The sequence below is a fragment of the Drosophila ananassae genome (genome assembly GCF_017639315.1).
Source record: "Drosophila ananassae strain 14024-0371.13 chromosome 4 unlocalized genomic scaffold, ASM1763931v2 tig00000061, whole genome shotgun sequence".
NCBI classification, from domain to species: Eukaryota; Metazoa; Arthropoda; class Insecta; order Diptera; family Drosophilidae; genus Drosophila; species Drosophila ananassae.
This window is the reverse complement of record NW_025319038.1, coordinates 4,647,227-4,665,443: the sequence shown is the minus strand read 5'-3', so window position 1 is coordinate 4,665,443 and position 18,217 is coordinate 4,647,227. Positions and strand designations below refer to the sequence as shown.

Below are 18,217 nucleotides of genomic sequence, written 5' to 3'. Positions count from 1 at the left end.
GTCTTATCTACTGAACCTGTAAAGCAATACTGAAGCTTTCAAAGAGATTTTTTAACACGGAAACAGTTCTAAAAATCTTTTTTGAAAAAATTACATTCAAAACTCCCATTGAATTGACGATTAATTGCAGACCTAACTATAATAAAGTCAATAAAATTTTTCCGAGCATGTTCTTGATTTTAAAATTAAAACTGAAAAATAAGTATTCTTTAACGTGGATCATTACAATGGCGAAGAGTAAAATATTTACCTATAAAAAAATGAAACAAATAAAGTCTAGAAGTTATTCGTTATCCGTATGATTACCGGATTCTTACAAACAAAACATTGTAAACGGCAGTCCACGATGTGACGACCTGCATGCTTGGCGTGCGCGAGGAGACTCTATACACACCCGAAGAATTAAAAATTTTACCTCAACCGACCCTATCCGACATTTCTTTAAGAAGTTATTCAAGAAATTTTGTACAGCTTTTTCCAAATTAAGGCAGTTTGTCTGGTTGTCTGTTTGCACTATTTTTTTCTTAACAATCCTTAAAAAATTGGAGATGTTTGTTACTATTGTTCGCCCATAGACCGTTGTGCGGCCAATCCAATTTGAACACGCGGGCATAACGGTAGGTGCCGGAGTCGTAGTCAAAGAACGTATAAAAGTTCTGACTAAATGTACCTGGATTCTGCAAGGGACTGATTGGGTTGACCAGGCGCTTACTGTGATCAGGCTGGAGTTGATGTGAGATACTTGGAGTCCTGGGTTGGTTCTCCTCAAGTACAGACGGTACTGGGTTTCGGCTGATTCCGTATCGGCCGATCATACTTGTGGTCGGTTTCACGGGAGCAACACTCGAAGTAGGTTGGATAACGCGGTTCCTACTTGTGGTTCGTTGCACGGGAGCAACACTCGAAGTAGATTATATACCGAAGGTCTTCTTGTGGTCCGTTTTACACAGGAGCCACTCGAAGTAGGTTCGATGACAAAAGGCGGGCAGGCAACAAATTGTGCCTGCTGCCCCTTCATGATGCTGTTGAAAGCTCATCTTCCAACGGGGGGAGTATGTCGGGTCAGCAGCCTCCGGAAAGTTTTGGCCGGCAATAATTTATTGAATTTATTTATCTTTTCTTTATCTATGTCTCTATTCGCGTGGCCCGCTCTCGTGCATTCGATCGGCCACCTGCATCTGCCGTCATGAGCTAGCGTTTGACTCGCTCTCTCGCGGGATCTCTCGGTCGCTCCGCAGCATCAAGCGTTGAGCAGCTCTCCTGCGTCATTATTCTAATTCGGTCGTCAACCCTACTCGGTCACATATGTAACTATAAAATTTGTAGAAACACCAAAACAGTTAAATAAATTGTATCAATATCTATAAATCTAACTGTGCTTGTTTTTATTAAAGACAAGAACACAAAAACCTATTTAGAACACAAAAATAAAGCTACCGAAAACGCTCAGTAACTAAACAGAGAGAATGAAGAGAGAAGCTTATTTGAATAAGAGCGCGGTAGGGAAGCCCTGCTGAGCGTGGCGCAATGATGGAAAGGAGGAAGAACAGCCATTACGGACGTAAAAGAATATCATTGCGACTCGCTGCGGGTGGTAAAATACAAAATGGCAGAGGAAAACGACCACCATTTTCTGACATCAGAAGTGGGATCACCGCCCCTACAAGATAATTCGGAAAATAGCTGGCGCAGACTATTAGAATTCCAAAATAGAGTGTTAACCGAACTACTGCCGCAACCTGACACGCGCGCCGCATCCGCTATGTTACCGACATTCAACCCCGAAGCTGCAGAAGCCGACGCGGCAGCATGGTGCAAAACGGCAGATAAGATTCTAAGTAAACATCCACAAGAAGGTGCATCCTTGGTGATGACGCTCAGCAAATCGCTGCTCGGTAGTGCATCGCAGTGGCTGTCGCAAAATTTGTTTTCCTGGAATGAGCTGGTCGCAATTCCGATAATTGTTCATGGAACGCTACGAAGGCAACGAGACGCTGGCAGCAGTGTTGCTCAATATGCTCAAGGGACGTCCCAATGCAAATGAATGCCTCTCGGTGTATTCCATTCGATTAATTACATCATTATTGACCAAGTGGATATCAATGACCCATGAGGAGATCGCCATCTCTAGTCTTGGCACATGCATCCCAAATTGACCTCAGACTACAGCGTGTAGCGTTCACTATAAACATAAAAACGCGTGCTGAACTGCAACAACAACTCGAGGCTCCCACGTTTAACAGAAATGTAAAATTTTCTGGATCAGAGGGACCCGAAAAGAAGAGGTTTAAAATGCATACGCCGATTAGATACCATAATTGCGGGAAACTTGGACATAAGGCAATGGAGTATCGCAAGAGGAGAACAGAAGAACCGAGACTAGACCAGGCCATAGAAACAACAGAACAACGATGGCACGAGAGAGATCAACAGTAACTTGTTTCAAGTGTGGCGGCGTTGGACATATCGCGTCAGTGTGTACGAGGGGAACAGCAACTGCGAGCCGAAGCAGCAACGAAAGAAGGATAGACATGTGCGCAGTACATCAGCCTAATGGGACTGCAATTCAATTTGGTGAGAAGTTTCCATTTTTCTTTGATTCGGGATCAGAATGATCTTTGGTAAAAGAAACAGTCGGCGCGAAGCTGGCCGGTAAAAGAATCCATAACATGGTTGTTCTGAGGGGCATAGGCGACAACGTTGCCAAGACCAATATGCAAATTCTGTCCACCACACAAAACTCTGAATTTAATTTTGAATTGTCATTTCACCTAGTAGATAATAAGTGCCTTAAATATGATATGATAATTGGACTAGACATTTTTGAGCTTAGTTTTGGAGTAACTTTAGAAAAAGATAGATTCGATATCTACAGAACTCAAACCGTATTGTCTTTAAATAACGATAAAAATGTAAATACGATAGATCATAAAAGTAATGTTAATGCGGAGTAAAGTAATAGTGATAAGTTAAAATTAAACGACATACTGGCCAAATATTCTAAATTTCTCATTGTTGGCATTCCAAATAGACGTGTTACTACAGGTTCTTTAGAAATCCGTTTAGTAGACGTAAACAAAATGGTACAGAGATGACCATATCGCCTTAGCGAGAGTCAGAAATAAATAGTAAGAGAAAGAATTCAGCAAATGCTAGAATCCAACGTAATTCGACCAAGTAGCTCCCCTTTCTGTAGTCCAATGTTACTAGTAAAAAAGAAGGACGGCGTGTTAGACTATGCATAGATTACACAGGCCAACAGCAAAAAATCTCCACGCATAATTTCACCTGCTCCATAACCTTTAAGCTCCCCTGAACCAAAGTCTAGAACTAACATAGGTTCTATCACCCACAGTTTCCGCGGTACACCTAAGAGAAGAAATTGATCAAATTTTACCTTATATTGAATTATGTAGGCCGTGAAATGGCGATGACCATCATTGTTTCTAGTACATATCATTTTTGAAATGTATGTGTACCGACGAAAATGAATAAATGGTATCTAGCAGTTACCATATCTTTGGAATACTCATCCAAAGATGAAATCTCAGATTTTCTACATTAATTTTTGGTGTTCTATGATTTTTTTCCAAACATTTTCCCATGGAAGATTTTTATTTTCTTATTAAAATCAGTAGATCATAACATGTTTTAATTTTGGATTTAAGGAAAAACTCGAAATAATTTTATTGAATTTATTATAGGTGGTTAAACAATATTTTCGTCAATTAAATTGGAGTTTTTAATCTCATATTTTCAAAAAGTCATGGCTATCTAAAACTGTTCTACGTTCAAAACGTATCTATTGCAGGTTCAGCTTGTTTAGTAAAGCTTTACAGAAATTGTAGATAGCCATGACTTTTTGAAAATATGAGATTAAAAACTCCAATTTAATTGACGAAAATATTGTTTAACCACCTATATTCAATTCAATAAAATTATTTCGAGTTTTTCCTTAAATCCAAAATTAAAACATGGTATGATCTATTGATTTCAATAAGAAAATAAAAATCTTCCATGGGAAAATGTTTGGAAAAAAATCATAGAACACCAAAAATTAATGTAGAAAATCTGAGATTTCATCTTTGGATGAGTATTCCAAAGATATGGTAACTGCTAGATACCATTTATTCATTTTCGTCGGTACACATACATTTCAAAAATGATATGTACTAGAAACAATGATGGTCATCGCCATTACACGGCCTACATAATTCAATATATAGTAAAATTTGATCAATTTCTTCTCTTAGGTGTACCGCGGAAACTGTGGGTGATAGAACCCATGTTTGTTCTGAACTTTGGTTCAGGGGGGCCTTAAGGTTATGGAGCAGGTAAAATTAAGCGTGTAGGAAAAAAAAAGTTGGAAATTGTCGGCCTGTGTAATTTGAAATTCATATTTCAACTTTTGGGAACTTTTGGTCGGACTACTCTAAGGACGAGAATTTCTCCCATCAATACCAGACCCGTAAAGAAGCAATTCTTTCTCAGGAATACACACCCACCAAATTGTCGACCGCCTCTACAGACCTTGACTTCAAATTGAGACCTTCAAAATTTTCCCTTAGTGAGCTTGAATATGCACTTCAGCATGCGAAGGGGAAAACACCCGGTATAGACCGAATTTTATACCCAATGCTGAAATAGTGGCCAAATACCGCCTATTAGAGATGTATAACGCTATGCTCGATAGGGGTACCTACCCTCATGCGTGGAAATCCGCCGTAATTATCCCTATCCTAAAACCTAACAAACCAACACATGAAATAACATCATTTAGACCTATTTCTCTACTCTCATGTTTAAGCAAGACCTTAGAAAAAATGCTAGCCAAAAGGTTAATGTGGTTTATTACGAAACATAAACTTATCAGCCCCCATCAAACGGCTTTTAAGCAACACCATAGCATGTTACCATATTGGCAACTGATTTTGAAAGGGCTTTCGATGGCGTAGGGGTGCATACAGTATTGGATCAACTTTCCCGGTGGGGGGCAGGTCAAAAGACCTTCAACGAAGCGAAGGCTTTCATGATCAACCGTTCTATCCGAGTAAGAGTTAACAACACTCTATCTAAATTCTATACTCTCCACAATGGGATCCCACAAGGATCGCCCCTCTCTGTGGTATTGTTCATGATCATGATCGCCAGGCGATCGCCTTCCAGACATAAGCAAATTAAACTGGCAATTTATACAGACGATGCTATAATTTTTAGCAAATGTAAGAATACTACTGCACTAAATAATAAGTTTAAAGAAGTCCTTAATGAAATCCAAATGTGGGGTAACACCTCCTGTGCGACTATTGCTGTAAATAAATGTAAAGTTTTTCATATTTGTAAAAAAACAGAGCTGTACATACCCACCATTATCGCGTTTCTTTTCTTAATATACTTGGCCTGACATTTGATAAACGATTCACATTTAAACAACACTGTAGCGAACTTAGGATTAAACTTATTAAGAGACTAAACATTATAAAATTCCTAACATCTAAGCGATCTCTCATCCACCGGACCACACTTATACAAGCGACAAGAGCTCTGTTGTTGTCCATTATAGATTATGGACTCCCCATCTACGGCTGGTGCGCGCCACCGAACTTAAGAAAAATCTTTCCTCCTTACCATGCGACCGTCAGGCGTAGCATTGGCGCATTTCCAACGACCCCAACTAAATGCATACTAGCCGAAGCAGGATTGCCGGACATTACAACCAGAGTCACGCAAACTACCTTTAAATTAATACCAAAACTCATGTGCTCTACCAACTCTATTCTGCTGAAGGACTATGAAGTTGCCTCAAAGCACCGTAGGAAATTCAAAGTCCAATCTACGATTCGAAGATGTATAACCTTTACCAAGAGACACAACATAGGGTCGCCTTATCGTTGGAACAAAGTCATTCCATCCCCTCCGTGGAAAATACGCTCCACCGCCATTGACACTACACTTCGTGATTTTCAAAAATCAAGGACCCCAATCACAACGTTTAAGCAGATATTTGAAGAAGTTACCCATAAATACTCCGATAGGAAATGGCTTTACACCGATGGTTCAAAGTCCGATGCCACAACTACCTTTGCTGTGGTTGACCAACATAGTTTAATTGTCTCTTGGGGTCGACTACCTCACCATTTCTCAGTTTTTGCTGTGGAAGCAGTAGCTATTATTAAGGCAATCAAATTTGCTCTCGAACTTAAAGAAAGCTATATTATCTGCAGTGATAGTCTGTCCACCCTGCAAGGAGTACAAAACTTCTACAATAACAATAACCTTTTATCCGAAATTCGTCACCTCTGCATCAAAAACATTAGCAAAATTAAACTGCTATGGGTCCCGGCCCATATAGGAATAACTGGGAACGAGATGGCCGAAAAGGCTGCAAAATTATCCGGACGGGCTCCGTGCCATACAATCATACCTGGAGTACAACAGGACATCTGGAAAAACATCAAAAACATTTTGCGGGACATCGAACTGGAAGACTGGTCGTCGTTTAACCACTGGTATAAACAATTTAACCCTGACAAGAAAGACATCAAGTTCCCTACTTCGCTCAACGGAAGGGAATGCGCCATTCTCACACGATTAAGAACTGGACACATAAATCTCACGCATAAGCACATCCTTAATGGGGAAAGTCGGCTAAACTGCCCTAATTGCGGAGAAGAACTATCAGTAAAACAACTACTGGATACCTGTGGACACTACCAAAACAGCAGAACAAACCTATTCGGTCTCACCCCGCCATCAAATCTATTATCTGACCTCACAGCTGCCAATTCAAAACTATTACTATCTTTCCTACGGAATTGTAAAATTACACACCAAATTTAAACTCCCCTTTTAATATCTCATAACCATTTCTTCAAATGTCAAATCTAAAATACAAATGTAAACAAACTGTTACGGCCTACATAATATATGGTAATATCTAGTAAAATTTGAACGATTTCTTCTCTTAAGTGTACCGCGGAAACTGTGGGTGATAGAACCTATGTTTGTTCTGGACTTTGGTTCAGGGGAGCCTAAAGGTTATGAAGCAGGTAAAATTATGCGTGGAGGAAAAAAAAAGTTGGAAATTTTCGGCCTGTGTTATCGATAACTTAACGCAAATACTGCAAGGCGGTAAATATTTCTCTAGCCTAGACATGGCCAGTGGCTTCTATCAGGTGCCAATTCACCCCGATTCGGTTGAGCGAACTGCATTCGTAACCCCCAGAGGGTCAATATGAATTTTTAGCCATATCCTTTGGCCTCAAAAACGCTTCGTCAGTCTTTCAACGTGCCATAGTTCGAGCTTTAGGGGACTTGGTTAATAAATACGCAGTAGTCTACATCGATGACGTATTAATTGTTTCTAGTACTATAGAGGAAGCATTTGACAGATTGGAAACAGTTCTAAGCGTATTATCAAAGTCAGGATTTTCCTTTAACATTAAAAAGTGCCAATTTCGGCAAACGGAGATGGAGTACTTAGGTTTTCTTATAAGAGATGGCGAGCTAAAACCCAATCCTCGAAAATTACAATCATTAACCCAACTGCCCAAACCACAATCAGTCACACAAACTAGACAATTCATAGGTTTAACATTTCTGCAGTCATACGAATTCCAGGTGGAATACAAGAAAGGGAGCCAAATGGCTCATATTGACTGCTTAACTAGGAATCCCGTCACTATAGTAGAGCAGGAAAGTTTGAGTAAGGTAGTGGAGGTACGAGTTGACTTGGCAACTATAACAAAAACTGGCTTATATCCGAACAGAAGCGTGATCAAGACATATCGCAAATCATGACCGATTTAAATAGTGATGAAATGCAGAAAAAAAATAGCTAATTCTTATAAAATCAGTTTATAGTTTGCTGCATCGTAAAATTCAAAGAAATGGGAAGACACGATGTTTGCCAGTTGTATCCAGGGAATTTAGGTGGTCGTTTTTTAATCATGTTCACGAGGCTGTAATGCACTTGGGGTGGCAAAAAACCCTAGATAAGATTTACGAGCAATATTGGTTTGATGGAATGTCAAAATACGTTCGAAGATTTGTAGAAAATTGTGTAAATTGTCAAAATCGGTGTCAGGTAAAATTCAATCGGAGTTACATCCTATTCCCAAAGTAGAGATACCATGGCATACGGTACACATAGAAATTAGTGGGAAATTAAGCGGAAAAAAGGAAAAGAAGGAATACGTCATAGTTCAAATGGATGCCTTCACCAAGTTTGTTTACCTGTACCGTACCTGGAACTTGGACACGGTGAACTGCATACAGTCAGTAAAGTTAGCGATATCAATATTTGGTGTTTCTAACAGCGGACCAAGGTAGATGCTTCACAAGTAGCCATGCCAGGTGGAGCGTGTCATGTGTGCTAAAGGGCATGCTAACGGCTGCAGAGGCGAGTGAGCGAATATGGCAAGAGGTATTGGGCGAAGTACAATTGGCAATAAACTGTACCATGAACCGGGTATCTAACCATAGTCGATTAGAGCTGATGATTGGCAAAGAAGCAAGGCCCTTGGGAATGCTCACTGTAAATGAAGAAGAGCGCGTAGACCTGAAGAAGGCTAGAAAGGAAGCAAAGGAAGGTATAAGTAAGAATGATCAGTATGATAAACCAAGAGTGGATAAAAAGCATGCTCAGGTAGTAAGTCATTAAATTGGCGATCATTTATTACTGAAGAACGAAGAGCGGCACCAAACGAAGTTGGATTCAAAATTTAAGGGACTATTGTGGAAATTGTGCAATTGCTAGATGGTGACCGATACTTGTTAAAATCATTGACAACTAGACGAGTGTTAAATATCCACATGATAGTGTGCGTAGTGTGCCTAAAGATCGAGAGACTTTGGAATTAGCGGAAGAGCTTGACGACGGCAAAAAAAAGTAGTGCGTGCAAGCAAGAGATCTGTGTCCTAAGAGGGGTGCAGAGTTAAGATTTTATGCAGAAGAGATCGTAGTACTCTGATTTGTATGAGAGAAGCCTGAGAAGAAAGTTATCCTGCTAAGCTAATCTCTGATGGATAACCAGATGATTGAGCTTGAGCAGAAGAGAGCGTGTACTCTAAAATATGTAAAAGAGGTAAAGTTATTCTGCTAAGCTAATCTCTGATAAATATCCAAGTGGTTGGGTTTGTACGGAAGGAAGCTTGTACTCTAGAGATTTTGAGAAGTGTTATCCCGTCAAACTAACGCTTGAAGGCACAGGAAGTGCAATTTAATTTGTTTTGAAGTATAAGTAAGTTTTTTAATCATAGGGATAAGATAAGTAATATAGGGTATTGACAAAGATGTTTTATGATAAGTCTTGTACTATGCAAAGCAACACGACATGCTCCCGTTATGCATGTTATAGTCAGGAAGGCCGTGTCGGAGATAAGTTAAATTTAATTTCAAATATTATTTACTGATTATACTGATTATTTACTGAACTTATAATTGTTAAGTGTATAGTCTAAGAGGAAATAAATGAGCATTGCAAATGAAGAGAGAATGAGAGAGAGAGAAGCTTATTTGAATAAGATCGCGGTAGGGAAGGAGAGTAAAGCCCTGCTGAGCGTGACGCAATGATGGAAAGGAGGAAGAGGAAAGGGAAGGCAATCAAGAACAGCTGCGCGTGCTGAAATACAAAATGGCAGAGGATAACGACCACCATTTCCCGACATACACATAACTAAGAGCTTGCGCAGAAGCACTACCAAAGCTCCCAAAGTGCATGCTTTACAAAAGAACAACAAAGCGCATGCTAAGCTGGGAGAACGGGCTGATAACGGGCAATTAGTAGACCGCTGCGGCTAGTTACACTGAGAGAACTAATTAGTAATAATTACAATATTTGATTCTGGCACAAGTCCCAACAGTCATCATTCTTTGAAAAGAATGCGTCGCCATTTTTAAACCATGAATCGATAGGCCTGAATCGATAGGCGCCATTGCTTGTAGAAAATGATGTTATATTTATTAAACTTTCTTCAAGTTATATTTGGTTAAATCCGGATATTAAATCTAAACATGAAAAATAATTTTCTCTTCTCAGTTGATCAAGAATATCATCTATTCTAGAAAGTGATAATTTCTCAGCCAATAATTTCTTATTGATTTGGCGATAGTCTATAACAAAACGCCACCTTTTTTCATTGGAATTCGGTAAAGGTTTCTTTTTTTTGCGCGGTTCCCACTGCATACGTATAGCCCACCTCCCGTCCAACCGACCGAGGGACGCTGAAGCGTGACGTACGGCTCGAATCGCGGGAATAGATCCCAGATAGTTAAGCGAAAAGTAGGAGAAAGATATCACGAGGAAGAGTGTTGCACAGATAAGGCGGTTAATATAAGCGATTTAAGATGTCAGATGTTAGTAGAGCAAAGTGACAAGATGTGTGTCGGGACAAGCAGCCGCCGGAAAGAAGTTTGGCCGGCAATAATTTATTGAGTTCGTGACGTCACTCTCTTTTATACTTATGTTCGCATCGCCCGCTCTCGTGCATTCGATCGGCCACCTGCATCTGCCGTCATGCACTAGCGTTTGTCTCGCTCTCTCCCGGGCTCTCTCGATCGCTCCGCAGCATCAAGCGTTGAGCCGCGCTCCCGTTTTGTATTCTAATTCGGTCTTCACCCCCTCGCAGTCGCATCTATCCATAAACAACTTTGTATAAAGAAACAAAACATTCTAAATAAATTGTATGAAATTGAACAGTGCTTGTTTTTACTAAAACCAATATTTCGAACATTAAATATAGCTCCCGAAAACGCTCGGTAACTGAACAATGTGGTAGAGACCATTGTAGTCCGAACATAATACCCTGAACGGATCGTGTTGGGCATATGTCGAACTACAATGGCTGAGGAATAGAGGACGAAAGTTTCTAGTCCTTCTATTAGGAACGTTAAAATTTAAGCGTGTTAGTAAATGCTGGCAGTCTATATTTCCATAAATAAGATTATATAGAAACATAACACCCAGCATCGTTCTACGGTTTGTTAGTGATGGTAAGTTGATTAGTAAAAGTCTACTACGATTAGAGGGGAGGTAAAAATTTGCATCCCAATTAAGTCCCCTAAGCGCAAAAGTAAGGAAGTTTTTTTGTACAGATTCAATGTGATCTTGGTGTACTCCATATTGAGGACTCCAGACACATGATCCATACTCAAGAACCGGACGGACCAGTGATGTATATAACGTTTTAGTTATGTACGGGTCATTAAATTCTTTTGACCATCTTTTAATAAAACCAAGCACACCCATAGCTTTATTAACCATGGTAGATGGCGTTCCCATAGAGAAAGTACATAGCCTGGTGAGGACTAGATCGGTAAAAAGACATGAGTTTACATTAAGCTTTAGGTTATTTGCTAAACACCAATTTTGAAGTTTATCCAAATCGGATTGAAGTCTAGACTGGGCGCTAGTGAATTTATACTAAAGGTATAGCTTAACGTCATCAGCGTACATAAGTACAAGTGAATTAGTTAAGGCAAGGGGCAAGTCGTTAATAAACAGTGTAAAATGTAGGGGTCCAAGATGGCTTCCTTGGGGCACCCCAGATGTGGGGCAGACTAAACGCGAGGTAACATCTTTAAAGAAAACACGTTGGGTTCTCCCTGATAAGTAGCTCGAAATCCAGATAAGAAGATCAGTTGGGAATCCCAAAAGACTGAGTTTACTTATAAGAAGCGAATGGTTAACAGAGTCAAATGCTTTACTGAAGTCAGTGTAAATGACGTCTGTTTGTAAGCCATTCCGAAAGCCATCCGTGATAAAAGATGTTAGCTCCAATAAGTTGGAAGTGGTGGAGCGGCGCTTCATGAAGCCATGCTGGCACGGAGTTATTATTGAACTACATAGGTTGTTGCCGCCGATATTTAAATTCTGCTTCGATCCCTTCAATATGGTCCTATTAGAAAAAAAGGAGGGATTTTGGCTTATATGGGTGAACGGCTACACAACTGATCTACCGTTACATTGCGATACTATCGACCGGAGAAAAAAGACAAAGTTTTTTAAAGTTTTTCTTTTCCAACTTGTAGTTAAATAATAAATAATAAAGTCGAATTACTAAAGAATTTGTCAATACTTATTGGTCGGTCGAGCCAACACATTAGTGCCGCAACATTTCTTTAAAAAACTTTACTTCAACAAACGCCAAATAAGCGAAAGCCAACAGACGCCTGAATTTCATCAGAAATTGTGAAATACCCGATGACATCTGCACAGACGCCCACACATGCACATACATACATGTAAAAAAGGCAATCTGAATGCAACCTCGTGTAGTACATCACAAAAAGTGAACAGGTCCTAACAGGCAAACGCAAAAAGAGCACCATAATAGAATCGTCAACATCAAATACACAATTGTACATAAATATCTTGACATTCCAAAATGCCTACGGAGCAAGATACAACGGTGTGTAACATATGCAAAAAAAGTCGGCTAAATAGCGGTGTCCAAAACTGGGTCCAATGCGACATATGCAAGCTATGGTTTCACTTTGCCTGCGCTGGAGTCGATGCCAACATAAGAGAGCGTCCGTGGAAATGCACATTCTGTAAGGAAGAGGAAGACGACGTAATTTCAACTTGCAGCGATTATCCAGTACCACCGCATCCACAGGAAGTTCAATCCATTAATAGCGCTAAGTCTGCCCAGGAACAGCTGGATGCCTATCAACCACAAATTCAACCCAACAAGCAACAAGCCTTCAAGTTAGCTGAGCCGACAAGCGCCCCAAGCAACAGTAATCTAATGCTGGCAATGCTTGAAGAGACGCGTGAAGCTGAAAGAAAGTACATTCATCAAAAGTATACCTTTCTTTCCCAGCAACAGGGAGTAAACACAATCCCCTTCCCAGAGATTGGACCAACTACTGGACAACTAGCCGCAAGACAAGTCTTGCCAGCGGATCTTCCCCCATTTAGCGGTAATCCAGAGGAATGGCCCATGTTCATAAGTATGTACGAAAACAGTTGCGCTGTAGCAGGCTTTTCGAACGCAGAAAACATGCTGCGGCTTCAAAAATGCTTGAAGGGAAAAGCGTACGAGTTGGTCCGTGATAAGCTGCTGATACCAACACTGGTTCCAGAAGTCATCAGTACGCTGAAAACATTTTTTGGACGACCTGAGCAAATCCTCGATCGACTGATAGACAGGATCCGTAAAATCAACGTGCACAAAGATAAGCTGGAGACACTAATAGACTTCGCCATGGCAGTCCGCAACGCCTGCGCCACAATGGAAGCTTGCCGGTTACATAGACACATGGACAATCCAATGCTGCTACGGGAACTCGTTGGCAAGTTACCTACTCATCACAAATTAAGCTGGGCTATGCACCAACGCTGCGATTCGATTCCCATAATACAATCTTTCAGCGACTGGCTATATAAACTAGCGGAAGCAGCCTCTACCGTACTACCCGGATCAAGCGCAAAGACCAACAGTGTAAACACCCATTCACAAACTCGACGAGGATCGTCGAACGAAGCAACTTTCGATACGGAGGTCGATCTCCAGGAAGAAACCAGAGCGAGCCAAACGTGCATTATGTGTAATTCTACTGAACACACCGCCGCTCAATGCGAAAAATTTAAGCTGCTAACTGTTCCAGAAAGACAAAGAATTATAAACGACTCTCGGGCTTGCTACAGATGTTTGAAGGCCCATCGCCGAAAATGTTTTTCCAGGCGCGACTGCGGAGTCGACAACTGCCAATCCAAGCATCACCCGTTACTTCATAGAGATCCACCTCAATCAGAGCTAGTTAGTGCTCATCATGAAGAAGGCATTATGGAAGAACAATACTTCCGAATTCTGCCAGTCACTCTGTGTGGAAAAGGAACTTCCATTAATACATTTGCCTTTCTGGACGAAGGTTCATCAGTAACGAAAGCGTACTCCTGAAGGATCTAAAAATTGCCACAACAAATGAACCGCTATGCCTACAGTGGACCGGCGGCACCACCAGAATGGAGGATACTTCAGAGAGAGCGCAACTTCAAATATCAGAGACTGGAAATTCGAAAAAGATGTGGCTTAACAAAGTGCACTCTGTTAAAAAGCTGTCATTACCAAAGCAGACCATTGATGCAGACAAACTATGCAAAAGGTATAAATATTTACATGGATTGCCTCTGAAATCATATTATAACGCAGAGCCTATGATTCTTATCGGTACTAACAACTGGGCATTAGCAGTTCCCAGAAAAATCCGTGAAGGAAGACGCAACGAACCCATCGCCTCAAAATGTGCTCTAGGATGGAGCATCCAAGGAACAGGAAACTCAAGCAAACATGTTTCTCTACATCACTGCGAATGCAACTGGGGCGAACTCGACAAAGCCATCAAGGATAGTTTTAATGTAGACCCTATAGCTCCACGAAAGCTTCAATCGGAAGATGACAAAAAGGCCATACGCATTCTTGAAGACACATGCAAAAAGGTAAATGGCCGCTACCAGGTTGGTCTTCTTTGGCGAGATGACCGTGCTACGCTCCCAGAAAGCCTTTCAACTGCTTTAAGACGCCTGGAATGCCTGCGGTCAAAAATCAAGAGAGATCCAGAATTTCGAGCGAGTTCAAGACCAAATCAACAATCTTGTGTCTAAAGGATATGCAATCGAACTAGAACCTACAGACATAAATAAGGAAGAACATCGGGTATGGTATCTCCCAATTTTCATCGCCTTAAATCCTAATAAACCTAATAAAGTACGATTGGTTTGGGACGCAGCTGCGAAAAGTCACGGGAAATCTCTTAACGATTTTATTTTATATGGACCCGATTATCTAAATCCATTCGCAGAGGTTCTTATGGCATTTAGAGTTGGTCGTATCGCCGTGTGCGCCGACATTGCAGAGATGTTCCATCAAATTACCATACAAGAAAGCGATATGCAAGTTCAAAGGTTCTTATGGTTCCATAACGACAAAAAAACTCCAAGGACCTTCGTCATGCGTTCGATGACATTCGGAATTTGCTGCGCACCTTGTATCGCCCATTATGTACGCGACAAAAACGCAGAGGCATTCAAAGACACAAATCCTCGAGCATACGAGTCTATAACCAAGGCACACTATATGGACGATCTCATCGACACCTACACTAATGATTCCGAGGCGGTATCAGTGGCATCAGCAGTCAAGGATATTCATGCGAATGCAGGATTCACAATAAGAAACTGGATCTCAAACTCCGCCGCGGTTATGCATCATTTTGGAGAGCGCCAATTAAACACCCACAATCCAAAGGAACTTGGTGGACCTGAAAAGGTTCTCGGTATGTATTGGGATCCAAAACACGACGTTTTTAAGTATATATTTAGGTTCGCAAGACTTCAAAAAGATGTCCTGAACGGAGACGCTACACCAACCAAGCGAGAAATCCTGCAGGTACTCATGTCCGTCTTTGATCCACTGGGCTTAATCTCTTGCTACACAATCGGCCTAAAGATGCTACTTCAAAAAGTGTGGCGGTCAGGCATAGACTGGGATGAGGAACTTCCCGAAGAGCTACTTCAGTTTTGGATGCACTGGAAAATCGTCCTTCTACAAGCTACTAAGTTGGAATTTCCCCGTCACTACTCCAGATTGCTACCAGAAGCAGAGCAAATCGATCTACATACCTTCGTAGACGCCAGCGAATACGCTTATGCCGCAGTTTCATATCTTCGTATAAAAAAGGAAAACAATGTCGATACAGTCATAGTAGCCGCAAAATGCAAGGTTGCACCGCTGAAACCCGTCTCCATTCCACGTATGGAACTCCTGGCAGCCGTTATGGGAGTCGGACTAGCAAAAAAAATCAAAAACACGCGAGGTTTACGAATCGATAACTGCACTTACTGGTCAGATTCTAAGACTGTTCTTCAGTGGCTAAAAATCGACCCACGCAATTTCCAACCCTTCGTCATGCACCGAGTTGGCGAGATCATTGATAATACTACCATTAATCAGTGGCGCTGGGTTCCAACAAAAGAAAACATAGCAGATTTAGCCACAAAAATCGTGAAGGCTCCAGAGGCTTCTCGATGGATTAAAGGGCCCCACTTTCTTATCCAGCCGGAGGGTGAATGGCCAGAACCGGACGTGTCCTTCAATGAAGAAACAATTTACTATTTTTCGGACTGGAAACGCTTATACAGGGCTGTGGCTAATTTCCTCCTATATATCGAGAAGCTACGTGCCAAATGCTGTGGCAAACCTTTGCCTAAACGTCTAAACCCTGACATCGTTCGTTCAGCCATGACATGGCTATATAAACAGGCGCAGTTTGAATTGTATGCTGCCGAGATCACCTCTTTAAAATCCAGATCATGCATCAATAAAGCCAGCCCGCTTATCGCCCTAAACGTCTATTTGGATGCATCAGGTGTCATACGTGTGCAAGGCAGAATGAACAAATTGAATCCAGCAGGTGACGCCATCGTACTGCCCAAAAAATCACGGATTACCTTCTTAATCGCCAAGGATTATCACGAAAGATCTCATCACATGCTCCATGAGACAACAATAAATTTGATACGTACCGACTTCTACATTCCACGTCTGCGAGTTCTTTTTAAGGAAGTCCGAATGAGTTGCCAAAAATGCAAAATCATTACCGCCTTACCTAAACACCCACAAATGGCCCCTCTACCAGCTGCCAGACTCGCTTCCTTTGAGAGACCCTTTACGTATACCGGAATGGACTACTTCGGCCCGATCCTTGTCAACGTTAGAAGGCACAAGGAAAAGCGTTGGGGAGTTCTGTTCACGTGCTTAACTTTGAGAGCCGTGCACTTAGAAGTAGCCCACAAACTCGACGTTAGTTCCTGCATAATGTGTTTAAAAAACTTCATGGCACTTCGAGGAGTACCGAAAGAAATCTACTCAGATAACGGCACTAATTTTAAAGCCACAGAAAAGGTAGTGAAGGAGGAACTAAAAAGGATTAACTTCGACAATATAACCATACTCTATGACGCAATTATATGGAAATTTAACCCTCCGGCAGCGCCTCATATGGGAGGAGCGTGGGAAAGGCTTGTTCGATCTGTTAAATCAGTCCTAAAATCGATCTACCCAATAAATAACTTTAACGACGAAACTTTACGAACTGCCTTAATGGAAGCTGAAACTATCTTAAATTCCAGACCATTAACCTTTGTTTCTCTAGATTCCGAAGACGAAGAGGCTTTAACCCCAAACCATCTACTCCTGGGATCACCGAGCGGTTACAAGCCAATGTTAGAAGAGAACACTGACCTGAGGCTACGATGGCACCAAACGCAGCTTTTCGCCGATAAATTTTGGAAGCGTTGGATAAGGGAATACACGCCTACACTAACCAGACGATGCAAGTGGTTTACCAAACGCCCACCGTTAGCCATTGGAGACATCGTAGTTGTCGTCGACGATCAACTTCCCAGAAACTCATGGCCCAAAGGACGCATAACTGACGTAGTGATTGCCAAGGATGGACAAGTACGCAGGGCAACAGTATGGACGCGGAATGGAATTATGATCCGCTCAGTAGCCAAAATAGCAGTCCTGGACGTCGGCTTAAAAGAAAGTGAAGATCCGAAGGACGTTCACGGGGGGGAGAATGTTGCCGCCGATATTAAAATTCTGCTTCGATCCATTCAATATGGTCCTATTAGAAAAAAAGAAGGGATTTTGGCTTATATGGGTGAACGGCCACACAACTGATCAACCGTTATATTGCGATACTATCGACCGGAGAAAAAAGACAAAGTTTTTTAAAGTTTTTCTTTTCCAACTTGTAGTTAAATAATAAATAATAAAGTCGAATTACTAAAGAATTTGTCAATACTTATTGGTCGGTCGAGCCAACACATTTGTGCCGCAACATTTCTTTAAAAAAATGTACTTCAACAAACGCCAAATAAGCGAAAGCCAACAGACGCCTGAATTTCATCAGAAATTGTGAAATACCCGAAGACATCTGCACAGACGCCCACACATGCACATACATACATGTAAAAAAGGCAATCTGAATGCAACCTCGTGTAGTACATCACAAAAAGTGAACAGGTCCTAACAGGCAAACGCAAAAAGAGCACCATAATAGAATCGTCAACATCAAATACACAATTATACATAAATATCTTGACATTCCAAAATGCCTACGAAGCAAGATACAACGGTGTGTAACATATGCAAAAAAAGTCGGCTAAATAGCGGTGTCCAAAACTGGGTCCAATGCGACATATGC

The 18,217-nt window shown here is 41.2% G+C and overlaps 1 protein-coding gene across 2 annotated transcripts in view; it reads right to left on the bottom strand.

Annotated features, from left to right (window-relative positions):
• Window positions 1–18,217, bottom strand: part of LOC6506040 — a 239,957-nt gene that overhangs the window by 38,210 nt on the left and 183,530 nt on the right. The gene's annotated exons all lie outside the window — the stretch shown is intronic.